General features: G+C 44.7%; 1 gene segment (V, D, J or C); it reads right to left on the reverse strand.

Moving 5' to 3' along the window:
• Positions 1 to 15,326, reverse strand: part of LOC100481011 — a 92,721-nt gene that overhangs the window by 65,611 nt on the left and 11,784 nt on the right.

Raw genomic sequence — 15,326 nt, forward strand, 5'->3', positions numbered from 1 at the left:
GTTCACTGTGAATGGGAGTCAGTGGAGTGACCCCTCCACCTGCGAGGGCTTCGTGGGGACACGACATTGGTTTCTGGGACTGAGCAGATGGGAGAGTCCTGGTCTTAACCACACCGAGGCAAGTTCCTTGATCAGTGTTGGTTCCCAGCCTTCACCAAGGTTCTACGCTCACCCCTCTTACCCTTTCCAGATCCTGAGGACTTTTCAGGACTTCACTTAAAGGCCTTCAACTCAGAGGGGCCGACTTCCCCTCCCCATCTGAACCAGGGCACCCTGTTTCACTGTTTTATAATCCCACGGCTTTCTCTTCCTGACGATAATCCCAACTTGAAATGCATTATTGTGGTAATGTATGAGGTTTTAATTCTAGGGATCAAGAGTGTTCCTGAAATAACCTATATCCTAACGATAGGACAGCCCAGGGCACTCCCCACATGGCATCTCAGACAGGCTAGAAGGCAAAGATTCAAGAAACTGGTCCCCAAATGCCTTGGGACATGCTTGCACTACACTTGGCCATTTCTGGCGACTCCAAGTCCCACAGGGTGTTCTGAGAGCAGGTGTCCCGTTTGAGCACAACCTCGAGCTCTTCTGAGCTGCTTTGCATGTTGCGTCAGGAGACAAAGCCTCCAGGCTGCTCTCAGCACCCTTAAAGGCAGCTGGTCAGGGCCCCTGAGGAGCAGCCTCTAGTCCAGCTCTCCGAGATGGGGCCCGGGGCTCCCCTGCTGTGGATCCTGCTGCTGTGGGCTCCGGGTGAGAGGGGGGCACACGGAGCAATGGTGGGCAAACTCACTGTGGCCACGATGTTTTCTGTGTCTCTGGGTTCTTGGTGGCTGGAATTCAAGCATTTGGTGTGGGTTTCCAGTTGCCCAGTTACCTTCTGTTTTCTGGTTCCTCAGAGTGTTGTCCATGACTTTGACTGCAAGGGTCATCAGTGGCATGGGCCTCCGCTGGGATGCTCTCAGTTCATCTGTTACATTGGTTGTGTTTGTCATTCCAGGATCTGCTGGGGACATTGTGCTGACCCAGTCTCCAGCCTCCTTGACCATGTCTCCAGGGCAGAGGGCCACCATCTCTTGCAAGGCCAGTGAGAAAGTCAGTGGTGTTTGGGGCTACCAACTACATTACCTGGTATCAACAGAAATCAGGACAGAGTCCTGAAATCCTGATTTGTTAAGCATCCAGTCGAGAGTCTGGGGTCCCAGCCACGTTCAGTGATGGTGGGTCTGGGACTGATTTCACCCTCACAATTGATCCCGTGGAGGCCGGCGATGCTGCCAGCTACTATTGCCAACAGGGTCAGAAGGAGCCTCCCACAGTGCTCTGGGTCTAAACAAAAACCTCCCCAGGCGACTGCTCAGTCACTTCAATGACAAAACAGCCTTCAACTGCCAGGCTGTTGGCTATATATCCTTCAGATACAGGCCGATCTTCTCACATTAATTTGGATTTTTAACCTCTCCTATTTGCTTGAGCTCACACAAAGATCTCTGTAGTTGTTCAGCAACCTAGAATTGTGATGTAGTTATTTTTCATTCTTTGATGAAGATTTTTCTACCTTTGTGTCTGTTCTTCCCAGGTCGAGTTCCTCAGTTCTAGGTATATTTACTTGTCCTTTTCTCCTTGTCCGATTTTCATGTCCTTTCTCTACGATACATTCAATAGACATGGCCAGGGTCTTTCTCGTCTTTCTTTTTCTATTGCTTGGTCATTGTAGGGAGTGGTCTCCAGAAGCCTGAGTGTGCATGCTGACAAGGATGGGAGGGTCAGTTTTCACATCCTTCTCCACCCCTCCCTTGGGCTTCCACATCCTCCCCAAGGGAAACGGGAAACTCACACGTAGTGCCCTGTAACATTTCCTTCTGCTCAGATTCACCTTAGTTTCTAAGTTTGTAATACTATCTCAACACATTGGAAACTTTATTGTCATATTCATTTCTTATTGTCCATAACAAATCACTACAGACTGAGTGGCTAAAACAACAAACGTTAATCCTCACAGTTTCTAGGAGTCAGGCGTCTGGGCAGGGTATAGCTGGGTTCTCTTCTTAGAGTCTCCCAGGATGAAACCAAGGTGTTGGCCAGACTCCATTCTCATCTGGAGGCTTGAAGAATCCATTCCCAAGGCCATTTGGGTTGTGGAAAGAATTCTTTTCTTTGTGACTATCTGACTAAGAGTCCCGGCCTTTGGTGGCTGCAGGCTGGAGGCCACCCTAAGGTCCCACAGGCCATCCAAAGTTCCTATCACATGGGCTGCCTCTTAATCAAACCAGCAAGAGGAATTCATCAACAACAGGGAGGACCCAGTTCCTCTCTAAGGGTTTTGTCCTGATTTGGTGAGGTCCACCCAGAATAATCTTCATTTTGATGAGCTCAAAATCAATTGATTTGGGACCTTAACCACATCTGCAAAATCCCTGCACCTCTGGGAGATTGTTTGGGCTAGAAGCAAGGCACAGACTCTGCCCTCAGTCAAGGGGAGAGGGTCACATAGGGCATGAACCACAGGTGTAGGTGTCATGGGGCCACTAGAAGGTGTCTGCTACAACTGTCATACTACTTAAGTTTTTAATTCCCTTTCCATTTCTCCTTCCCAAATTCTCCCTGTGCTAAGGAAAACGTGATTTTAAAGTTCATATGGAAATGCAAATTACCTAGAGTAACCAAAATCACTTTGCACAAGAAAACTGAGGTCTGAAGGCTTCTAATCCCATTTCAAAACATGCTATATATAAACTACAGGACAATCACAAGCTATAGCAGTCAGTACTCTGTGGTAGCGGCATCAGGTCAGTGGCATAAAGGGCATATAGTCAATGGGTAGGCAGCCTAGAAATGGATCCTTACGTTTATGATCAACTGTATTTTGACAATGTTACCTAGGTAATTAGGTGGGGGAAAGGACAGACTTTTCTCTTTGCACCCCCATGCGAAAAGATGAATTTAGCCTCTGACCTCTTGCCAGACACAAAAAATAACTAGAAATGGATCAGAGATCGTATCTGAGCTGAAATTGTAAAACCTGTAGGAGAAAACAGAAGGGAAAAATATCGTATCCTTGGGTTCACTGAAGATTTCTTAATTACAACATCAAAAGCTCAATTTGAAAAAAAAAATTGGACTTCACCAAAATTCAAAGCTTTGGCATTCCAAAACATACCATGTAATAAAAAGACAAACCACAGACGAGGAGGCAATATTGGCAACTCATGTACCTGATAAACATTTAGAACTCTTCTACTTTAGTAAGCAGTTTTCCAACTCAGTAAGATAGATGACAACGCAATAAAAAAGTGAGCGAATGATTTCAATAGATATTTCACCAAAGAGGGTATGTGAATGGCCATTACTAGCACACGGATAGATGCTCAAGTTTATCAGTCATGAGGGAGACGCAGGCTCAATCCAAAGTAAGATACCATATCACACCTACCATGAAGGCTATAATAAAAGAAAAAAGTGACAAATGTTGGAGAGATTATGGAGAAGCAGGATCCCTCATCCATGCTACAGTGGATGTCAAATGGGGCAATCACTCTGGAAAAATGTTTCTTGAAATCTAAACATTGATTTTTCATATGGCTTGGCAATTGCACCTTTAAGAATCTGTCCTAGAGAAACCAAAACAAATGACAACATGAAGACTTGTAGGTAAATATACACAGCAGCCTTATTCATAATCACCCCAAAGTAGGAACAGCACAAATGTCCAACAACCTATAAATGGGTAAATGAAACCTGTTCTGTCCACTCAGTAAAACACTAACTAGTGGTAAAGGAATGAACTACTGGTGTACTACCATCTTGACTCTTCCCAATCACTTCCTCGGTCTTCCTCACAGCTTTGCCTCTGAAGGATGTGTCATGGATATTTCAATTTTTCTGCTTTCAGACTTGACCTGTATGAAGCTCCTTTCATAAAATGCATCTCAGATTCATCGATGCTGACATGGGTTGTTGCAGTTCATTAATTTTCATTGCTATGCAGTATTTTATTGTCATGAATAATATCACTCTATAGTTTCTTTACTGATGAAATAGAAAAAAAAGTAACAAACATTAAAGAAAATGTCTCATTTGAAGGAACAAGAAAAAGAATGGTTAGTTAAAGCCTCAACATAAACAGGGGGAAGCAGAGACCACGGGACAACTTCAAAATGACAAGAAAAAGAAGCCGCACACCTAGAGTTCACTTCTCAGCAAAGCATCCTTCCAGAATTAATGTAAACTCAAGGCCATTTGGGAATTCCGAATCTCTGGACAAGGGGCCTTTATTCACCAATACCCTAAGTAATTTTTATTACTAATCTCTAGGAATCAATGACCCATGATGGAGGAATTGTTTCAGGAGAGAAGCAATGAGGCAGTTACTCATCCTTGGGGAGCAGGGAAGATATTTCCCTCCATGTTTCCTCATGGTCCCTTCATGATATCTCTTCAATGTACACAGGGATAGATCCAATTTTGTTATGAGACTAAAGAATATCTTTCAACCCCTTGCCTTGAACCAATCCTTGTATAAAATCTCTTGCTTCTAGTATGCTCACTTACTCCTTTGTAATTGATATATAACTTTTTGAAAACTATTCTCTCACAGTCATAGATAAAAACATGACTTCTAGCTAAATACCCCGGAAAAAAACATTGTTCATCTTGTGACTAAAAAGATCATTATGTGATTTGTAGTTATTTAATATGAGCCCCCATTCTTGCTTCTAAAAGCCAGGATCCTTTTAAAAGGAGAATGAGTTTGAGGGCTGGGTAACTTGCTGTGCTAATGACCCAATAGCTGAATGTCCTTCAGTTCCAGACAGAAAGGTCTATTTTGTCATGCCTTGTTGGTGGGTTCTCTTCTGGATGGCACCAGTGCCTGTCTTTTGTGGAAACCCACACTGAGGTTTTCTGGCTCCCAGGTCACACACTGGGAGGCTAGTTTTCCCAGTGCCCTGAAGATTCAGAGGTGTTTGAAGAGAACTCAGTGGATGGGCAAGGTCTCCATTGAGCAACTGCCAAGGAAAGAGGAGGCAGATCTGTGGGGTTGGCATTTTCTGATAGAAATTAGGTGACTCATTCCTTAACAGAGGCTTATTGCTAAGTAAATTCACTCCACATAACTGGTCTGTGGAGCTTTCCTTGCTGACAAGTTCAAAGGAAGGCTGTCTGGATGGGGACACATAGGTGATACTCTGGACCGGGTGCATGCACACTTTGTAAAAGCTCTGAGAATCTTCTTTCTCCTATACCAACTTAACTTATATAAAGAAGTGGGTGGAGTATGTGGAGTTAAAAGCCAGGACCTCCTCACCAACACTCAGATGATTTGCAACTCTCTTGCTCTGAAACCACAAAATTGTCAGAATTGCTTTTAAGAGGTGTTTTCAGGAGAAATGTGTTTATCCTATGAAAGAACTCAGCCAACAATAGATTTTCAGGCTCCAGACCTTATTCCCGTGATTGAGAGAAAATATCTTCTGAGGGGACCTGGAGAAAATTTCTGGAACTTTCTTGTCAGGGATCGTACATTCACAGTTGAGGCCATCAGTTGTTCGGGTCAAATGGGAAGTACCTGGAGAATCTGGGAGAGGAGGTTCCTCTTCATATGTCACCATTAACTCTGCATGAACTTGGGATATTTATGACCCTTCCTGAGCCTCAGCTTCCTCCTGGTAGAATGTGTACAAGGGAACACGGTGTTCTCCACTTCTCTTTAATATCTGATGTTTCGTGAGGGAGGGCAAAAGGGAGTCTAAGAGCCCATGCAATTCTATAGGACCTGAATGAAGTATGGTTCTAAACCTCACAAGCCCCTTTTTCAGGTGGCAAAGGGGACAGAGACAGGTGTTGGAGATGTGTCTCCATGCCTCTGGAGGAAGCAGCTATTCCCCAGGGGGAATGAGGGTGAGGGCAGATGAAGCTGGTGAGGTCTATGGTGGAGACTGGGTAACTGTGGTTCTCACTGGAGTCTTGCTGACTAAGAAACTGGAGCATCCTCAATTCCAGGCTGCCTATGGGGAGAGTAAAGCCTATTCTAGATCCACTGGCACTGAGCTGGACTGGGATGCCAATGGCCCTGGTGGGTGCACCCAGGATGGGGAGCCTGGAGGTCTGCCCATGTTTCTGTTGGTACCAGGCTGGTTAGTTACCAACACTGACTAGCCCTGCAGGGAGGGCTGTCCTCTCACCTGGAGACAAAGAAAGGGAGGCTGGAGACTACATCCTCGTGATTTCTCTGGTGGTATCTGAGATTGGAAATGAAACACAAAAGTCATCCACATGATCCGAATCTTAACTGTTGTCTTCCAAGCAGTGGTAGGTTGGGTGTTCTAAATTGAGATTTTTTAAAAAAGATTTTATTTATGTATTTGAGAGAGAGAGAGAGAGAGAGAGCAGAGGGGAAAGGCAGAGGGAGAGGGAGAGGGATACGGATAAGGAGGTTCCCTGTTAAGTAGGGAACTCAATTCCAGGGTCCCAGGATCATGACCTGAGTTAAAGGTAGATGCTTAAGCAACTGAGCCACCCAGGCTCCCCTAATGAACTTTTATTATAGTGAGGACTGAGCAAAAGTCACAGGACCCAACAACACAGACAAAGTTTTCACTGACATGCAGAATCATCCCACGTTCCTCTCACCTGGGAGTTAGAGTAAAAGGAGGCAGAGAAGTTGAGCTGGGACTTTCAGGGTTCACTCTGTGTCCTAAGGAAGGCAGATCTCCCCCAGAGCACTGACCCAGGCACCGATATGGGCTCTGGACAGCAGGGTGGGCTGGGAGAAACACGCACAGCAGCTACGGAGGGACATCCGGGCTTCCAGCTGCAGAGACCACTCATCTTCTCTTCTTTGCTCTTGAGCAGCCCATCCCCAGGTGGTCAAGGCAGATGTCTCGGGCTCAGCCTGAGGAGGGAATTCCTCTCCTGCGCTCACAGAATCAAATCCCTCTGTCCTCCTGCTTCACCTATCACCTAGACTTGGCAAGATGGTGTTTGGTGCAAGCCTGTTGAAAAAACAGAATAAACAGAACCCTGTGCTTCCGTTTCTCTCTCTCTACTGGTAATGTGCCTGCACAGCCCCCCTGTTGCGTGATTAGGTCAGATTGGATGAGGAATTCAGTGAAGAAGAAATCTACCTCCAGACGTGACTTTCCTTTACCTGTTAGACATCTTTCTTGAAGGCCCTGAAGTTACTTCATTCTTTGTAAGGATTAGTAAAGAACAACATAGAACTGGGCCCAGCTGTGTGGATGGAGGGACAACCACAACTGCACAGGTGAGCAGGACGCAGGTTCTGACCCTCAGAGCACAGATATCATTTCCTTGAAGACTGAGGTGATGCCGTCCAACGCTTGGGTTACATTGTCTGGCTCTGATTCTCATTTCCTGTAAGTCTGGGGGTTTCCCTAAAGTAGTTAAACTCCTTTGTTTTCTCAACTTTTCACTACCTCTCAAGAAAGCAGCTTTATTAATGTGACTCTAAGTTCTATACAAATCTTTTCGGTCTGTTCATATATCTTGTTTTTTAGACTCCATGTACAAGTAAAATCGTATGGTATTTGTCTTTGCCTGACCTATTTCACTTAGCACAATACCTTTTAAGTCCATCCATGCTGTCGCAAATGGTAAGATCTGATTCTTTTTTATGGCTGAGTAATATCCTGTTGTATATACACCACATTTTCCTTATCATTCATCTATTGATGGACACTTAGGTTGCTTCTGTATCTTGGTAATTATAAATCATGCTGCAGTAAATACAGGGGTGCATAATATCTTTTCAAGTTAGTATTTTTGAGAATAGTAAATCTTATACAAATTCTTTCTTGGTTACAGAAAGGCTTTGAAATTTTCTTTTCTACTTCTGTACAGAAACCATAATATTCCCAATTCTTTTTTTAATAATAATAATTTTTTATTATATTACGTTAGTCACCACACAGAATCTCTGTCTCCTGCATGGTAAGGAACCAGGCTGTGGCCTGGACAGTGAAACTGACCAGGAGTTGACACAAATAATAAGATTTGGTAAAGGGGTGCAAGGCGTTCACGTGGGGAACGCAGCAGTCTCTGTGACCATACTTGACCATCATCACTGAATGAGGAAGGACTTATGCGGGTTGGTTTTATTGTAGATTTGCCTCCATTGTCAGAGGATGTTAGTTTGGGTTCAATAAAATAGAAAGCTAGTGTGTAATTTGTCTGGGATCCAGACGANACTCTGCATGAACTTGGGATATTTATGACCCTTCCTGAGCCTCAGCTTCCTCCTGGTAGAATGTGTACAAGGGAACACGGTGTTCTCCACTTCTCTTTAATATCTGATGTTTCGTGAGGGAGGGCAAAAGGGAGTCTAAGAGCCCATGCAATTCTATAGGACCTGAATGAAGTATGGTTCTAAACCTCACAAGCCCCTTTTTCAGGTGGCAAAGGGGACAGAGACAGGTGTTGGAGATGTGTCTCCATGCCTCTGGAGGAAGCAGCTATTCCCCAGGGGGAATGAGGGTGAGGGCAGATGAAGCTGGTGAGGTCTATGGTGGAGACTGGGTAACTGTGGTTCTCACTGGAGTCTTGCTGACTAAGAAACTGGAGCATCCTCAATTCCAGGCTGCCTATGGGGAGAGTAAAGCCTATTCTAGATCCACTGGCACTGAGCTGGACTGGGATGCCAATGGCCCTGGTGGGTGCACCCAGGATGGGGAGCCTGGAGGTCTGCCCATGTTTCTGTTGGTACCAGGCTGGTTAGTTACCAACACTGACTAGCCCTGCAGGGAGGGCTGTCCTCTCACCTGGAGACAAAGAAAGGGAGGCTGGAGACTACATCCTCGTGATTTCTCTGGTGGTATCTGAGATTGGAAATGAAACACAAAAGTCATCCACATGATCCGAATCTTAACTGTTGTCTTCCAAGCAGTGGTAGGTTGGGTGTTCTAAATTGAGATTTTTTAAAAAAAGATTTTATTTATGTATTTGAGAGAGAGAGAGAGAGAGCAGAGGGGAAAGGCAGAGGGAGAGGGAGAGGGATAAGGATAAGGAGGTTCCCTGTTAAGTAGGGAACTCAATTCCAGGGTCCCAGGATCATGACCTGAGTTAAAGGTAGATGCTTAAGCAACTGAGCCACCCAGGCTCCCCTAATGAACTTTTATTATAGTGAGGACTGAGCAAAAGTCACAGGACCCAACAACACAGACAAAGTTTTCACTGACATGCAGAATCATCCCATGTTCCTCTCACCTGGGAGTTAGAGTAAAAGGAGGCAGAGAAGTTGAGCTGGGACTTTCAGGGTTCACTCTGTGTCCTAAGGAAGGCAGATCTCCCCCAGAGCACTGACCCAGGCACCGATATGGGCTCTGGACAGCAGGGTGGGCTGGGAGAAACACGCACAGCAGCTACGGAGGGACATCCGGGCTTCCAGCTGCAGAGACCACTCATCTTCTCTTCTTTGCTCTTGAGCAGCCCATCCCCAGGTGGTCAAGGCAGATGTCTCGGGCTCAGCCTGAGGAGGGAATTCCTCTCCTGCGCTCACAGAATCAAATCCCTCTGTCCTCCTGCTTCACCTATCACCTAGACTTGGCAAGATGGTGTTTGGTGCAAGCCTGTTGAAAAAACAGAATAAACAGAACCCTGTGCTTCCGTTTCTCTCTCTCTACTGGTAATGTGCCTGCACAGCCCCCCTGTTGCGTGATTAGGTCAGATTGGATGAGGAATTCAGTGAGAAGAAATCTACCTCCAGACATGACTTTCCTTTACCTGTTAGACATCTTTCTTGAAGGCCCTGAAGTTACTTCATTCTTTGTAAGGATTAGTAAAGAACAACATAGAACTGGGCCCAGCTGTGTGGATGGAGGGACAACCACAACTGCACAGGTGAGCAGGACCCAGGTTCTGACCCTCAGAGCACAGATATCATTTCCTTGAAGACTGAGGTGATGCCGTCCAACGCTTGGGTTACATTGTCTGGCTCTGATTCTCATTTCCTGTAAGTCTGGGGGTTTCCCTAAAGTAGTTAAACTCCTTTGTTTTCTCAACTTTTCACTACCTCTCAAGAAAGCAGCTTTATTAATGTGACTCTAAGTTCTATACAAATCTTTTCGGTCTGTTCATATATCTTGTTTTTTAGACTCCATGTACAAGTAAAATCGTATGGTATTTGTCTTTGCCCGACCTATTTCACTTAGCACAATACCTTTTAAGTCCATCCATGCTGTCGCAAATGGTAAGATCTGATTCTTTTTTATGGCTGAGTAATATCCTGTTGTATATACACCACATTTTCCTTATCATTCATCTATTGATGGACACTTAGGTTGCTTCTGTATCTTGGTAATTATAAATCATGCTGCAGTAAATACAGGGGTGCATAATATCTTTTCAAGTTAGTATTTTTGAGAATAGTAAATCTTATACAAATTCTTTCTTGGTTACAGAAAGGCTTTGAAATTTTCTTTTCTACTTCTGTACAGAAACCATAATATTCCCAATTCTTTTTTTAATAATAATAATTTTTTATTATATTACGTTAGTCACCACACAGAATCTCTGTCTCCTGCATGGTAAGGAACCAGGCTGTGGCCTGGACAGTGAAACTGACCAGGAGTTGACACAAATAATAAGATTTGGTAAAGGGGTGCAAGGCGTTCACGTGGGGAACGCAGCAGTCTCTGTGACCATACTTGACCATCATCACTGAATGAGGAAGGACTTATGCGGGTTGGTTTTATTGTAGATTTGCCTCCATTGTCAGAGGATGTTAGTTTGGGTTCAATAAAATAGAAAGCTAGTGTGTAATTTGTCTGGGATCCAGACGATCTTGGTGAACTATTTGATCTATTCTCCTGGAATCAGAGTTTGTGAGTGGAGAATGTGATACTCTTTTTTTAAAAAATATTTATTTATTTATTTATTTATTTGAAAGAAAAGGAGAGACAGAAAGAGCAGGGTGGAGGGGCAGAGAGCCCCTGTGTGGGACTGGATCTCATGACCCTGAGATCATGACTCTGAGATCACAGCCCTGAGATCATGACCTGAGCGGAAGGAGAGACAGAAAGAGCAGGGTGGAGGGGCAGAGAGCCCCTGTGTGGGGCTGGATCTCGTGACCCTGAGATCATGACTCTGAAATCACAGCCCTGAGATCATGACCTGAGCCGAACCAAGAGTCGATGCTTAACAGACTGGGCCCCCTAGGCACCCTGACAATGTGATACTCTTATCATTTGACCTTTTGACTTTATCACGCAAATAGTCCAAACCCACACTATNACACAAAAGTCATCCACATGATCCGAATCTTAACTGTTGTCTTCCAAGCAGTGGTAGGTTGGGTGTTCTAAATTGAGATTTTTTAAAAAAGATTTTATTTATGTATTTGAGAGAGAGAGAGAGAGAGAGAGCAGAGGGGAAAGGCAGAGGGAGAGGGAGAGGGATAAGGATAAGGAGGTTCCCTGTTAAGTAGGGAACTCAATTCCAGGGTCCCAGGATCATGACCTGAGTTAAAGGTAGATGCTTAAGCAACTGAGCCACCCAGGCTCCCCTAATGAACTTTTATTATAGTGAGGACTGAGCAAAAGTCACAGGACCCAACAACACAGACAAAGTTTTCACTGACATGCAGAATCATCCCATGTTCCTCTCACCTGGGAGTTAGAGTAAAAGGAGGCAGAGAAGTTGAGCTGGGACTTTCAGGGTTCACTCTGTGTCCTAAGGAAGGCAGATCTCCCCCAGAGCACTGACCCAGGCACCGATATGGGCTCTGGACAGCAGGGTGGGCTGGGAGAAACACGCACAGCAGCTACGGAGGGACATCCGGGCTTCCAGCTGCAGAGACCACTCATCTTCTCTTCTTTGCTCTTGAGCAGCCCATCCCCAGGTGGTCAAGGCAGATGTCTCGGGCTCAGCCTGAGGAGGGAATTCCTCTCCTGCGCTCACAGAATCAAATCCCTCTGTCCTCCTGCTTCACCTATCACCTAGACTTGGCAAGATGGTGTTTGGTGCAAGCCTGTTGAAAAAACAGAATAAACAGAACCCTGTGCTTCCGTTTCTCTCTCTCTACTGGTAATGTGCCTGCACAGCCCCCCTGTTGCGTGATTAGGTCAGATTGGATGAGGAATTCAGTGAGAAGAAATCTACCTCCAGACATGACTTTCCTTTACCTGTTAGACATCTTTCTTGAAGGCCCTGAAGTTACTTCATTCTTTGTAAGGATTAGTAAAGAACAACATAGAACTGGGCCCAGCTGTGTGGATGGAGGGACAACCACAACTGCACAGGTGAGCAGGACCCAGGTTCTGACCCTCAGAGCACAGATATCATTTCCTTGAAGACTGAGGTGATGCCGTCCAACGCTTGGGTTACATTGTCTGGCTCTGATTCTCATTTCCTGTAAGTCTGGGGGTTTCCCTAAAGTAGTTAAACTCCTTTGTTTTCTCAACTTTTCACTACCTCTCAAGAAAGCAGCTTTATTAATGTGACTCTAAGTTCTATACAAATCTTTTCGGTCTGTTCATATATCTTGTTTTTTAGACTCCATGTACAAGTAAAATCGTATGGTATTTGTCTTTGCCCGACCTATTTCACTTAGCACAATACCTTTTAAGTCCATCCATGCTGTCGCAAATGGTAAGATCTGATTCTTTTTTATGGCTGAGTAATATCCTGTTGTATATACACCACATTTTCCTTATCATTCATCTATTGATGGACACTTAGGTTGCTTCTGTATCTTGGTAATTATAAATCATGCTGCAGTAAATACAGGGGTGCATAATATCTTTTCAAGTTAGTATTTTTGAGAATAGTAAATCTTATACAAATTCTTTCTTGGTTACAGAAAGGCTTTGAAATTTTCTTTTCTACTTCTGTACAGAAACCATAATATTCCCAATTCTTTTTTTAATAATAATAATTTTTTATTATATTACGTTAGTCACCACACAGAATCTCTGTCTCCTGCATGGTAAGGAACCAGGCTGTGGCCTGGACAGTGAAACTGACCAGGAGTTGACACAAATAATAAGATTTGGTAAAGGGGTGCAAGGCGTTCACGTGGGGAACGCAGCAGTCTCTGTGACCATACTTGACCATCATCACTGAATGAGGAAGGACTTATGCGGGTTGGTTTTATTGTAGATTTGCCTCCATTGTCAGAGGATGTTAGTTTGGGTTCAATAAAATAGAAAGCTAGTGTGTAATTTGTCTGGGATCCAGACGATCTTGGTGAACTATTTGATCTATTCTCCTGGAATCAGAGTTTGTGAGTGGAGAATGTGATACTCTTTTTTTTTTTAATATTTATTTATTTATTTATTTATTTATTTATTTATTTATTTGAAAGAGAAGGAGAGACAGAAAGAGCAGGGTGGAGGGGCAGAGAGCCCCTGTGTGGGGCTGGATCTCATGACCCTGAGATCATGACTCTGAGATCACAGCCCTGAGATCATGACCTGAGCGGAAGGAGAGACAGAAAGAGCAGGGTGGAGGGGCAGAGAGCCCCTGTGTGGGGCTGGATCTCGTGACCCTGAGATCATGACTCTGAAATCACAGCCCTGAGATCATGACCTGAGCCGAACCAAGAGTCGATGCTTAACAGACTGGGCCCCCTAGGCACCCTGACAATGTGATACTCTTATCATTTGACCTATAGACTTTATCACGGAAATAGTCCAAACCCACACTACTTTGGCCAACACTGGAGACACACAGAGGCCTGTTCCCTGACCAGCCCAAAGGCAGCTTCTCTCTGATTAAAAGGGAGACTTGCTCCTTGCATGAGTACTGAGATCAAGCCGTCCAGCAGAATGAGCTTCTCCAACTACTGGTCACTGGAGTGGATTCTGGAGCTCGGAGGCCCCCGTAATCGAAGCTGGCCGTCCTTCCTAAATAACTGTGCTCACTAGAGGACACACCCAGTAAGTGAAACTCGGGTGGAACAAGACATGAAAAGAGAAATTAGATACTTTTTAAACCAAAAGAAAACATTGCATATCAAAATGTGTGGGTTGCAAGAAGTGGTGAGGGCTCTGCCTCATCCATGGCCTTGAGCTCCCCAAGGTCTTCCTCTTACACTGACTGAGAGGGTCTGCTGTGCCTGCTCCCCAGACTAACACCACGTGTGGGCAGCTGGGCCGTGACACGCACGGAGGTTTTTGCTTGGGGCTGAACCACTGTGGGCGGAGACTGTATGCTTTGCTGGCAGTAATAAACTCCAAAGTCCTCAGCTTCCACCCTGCTGATTTTGAGGGTGAAATCTGTCCCTGACCCGCTGCCACTGAACCTGTCCGGGACCCCAGAGAAACGTTTGGAAGCCTCACAGATCAGGGCCCGTGGAGACTGGCCAGGCTTNTGGTCAAGGCAGATGTCTCGGGCTCAGCCTGAGGAGGGAATTCCTCTCCTGCGCTCACAGAATCAAATCCCTCTGTCCTCCTGCTTCACCTATCACCTAGACTTGGCAAGATGGTGTTTGGTGCAAGCCTGTTGAAAAAACAGAATAAACAGAACCCTGTGCTTCCGTTTCTCTCTCTCTACTGGTAATGTGCCTGCACAGCCCCCCTGTTGCGTGATTAGGTCAGATTGGATGAGGAATTCAGTGAGAAGAAATCTACCTCCAGACATGACTTTCCTTTACCTGTTAGACATCTTTCTTGAAGGCCCTGAAGTTACTTCATTCTTTGTAAGGATTAGTAAAGAACAACATAGAACTGGGCCCAGCTGTGTGGATGGAGGGACAACCACAACTGCACAGGTGAGCAGGACCCAGGTTCTGACCCTCAGAGCACAGATATCATTTCCTTGAAGACTGAGGTGATGCCGTCCAACGCTTGGGTTACATTGTCTGGCTCTGATTCTCATTTCCTGTAAGTCTGGGGGTTTCCCTAAAGTAGTTAAACTCCTTTGTTTTCTCAACTTTTCACTACCTCTCAAGAAAGCAGCTTTATTAATGTGACTCTAAGTTCTATACAAATCTTTTCGGTCTGTTCATATATCTTGTTTTTTAGACTCCATGTACAAGTAAAATCGTATGGTATTTGTCTTTGCCCGACCTATTTCACTTAGCACAATACCTTTTAAGTCCATCCATGCTGTCGCAAATGGTAAGATCTGATTCTTTTTTATGGCTGAGTAATATCCTGTTGTATATACACCACATTTTCCTTATCATTCATCTATTGATGGACACTTAGGTTGCTTCTGTATCTTGGTAATTATAAATCATGCTGCAGTAAATACAGGGGTGCATAATATCTTTTCAAGTTAGTATTTTTGAGAATAGTAAATCTTATACAAATTCTTTCTTGGTTACAGAAAGGCTTTGAAATTTTCTTTTCTACTTCTGTACAGAAACC

Source organism: Ailuropoda melanoleuca, chromosome 4, assembly GCF_002007445.2.
Source record: "Ailuropoda melanoleuca isolate Jingjing chromosome 4, ASM200744v2, whole genome shotgun sequence".
Taxonomy (NCBI): domain Eukaryota; kingdom Metazoa; phylum Chordata; class Mammalia; order Carnivora; family Ursidae; genus Ailuropoda; species Ailuropoda melanoleuca.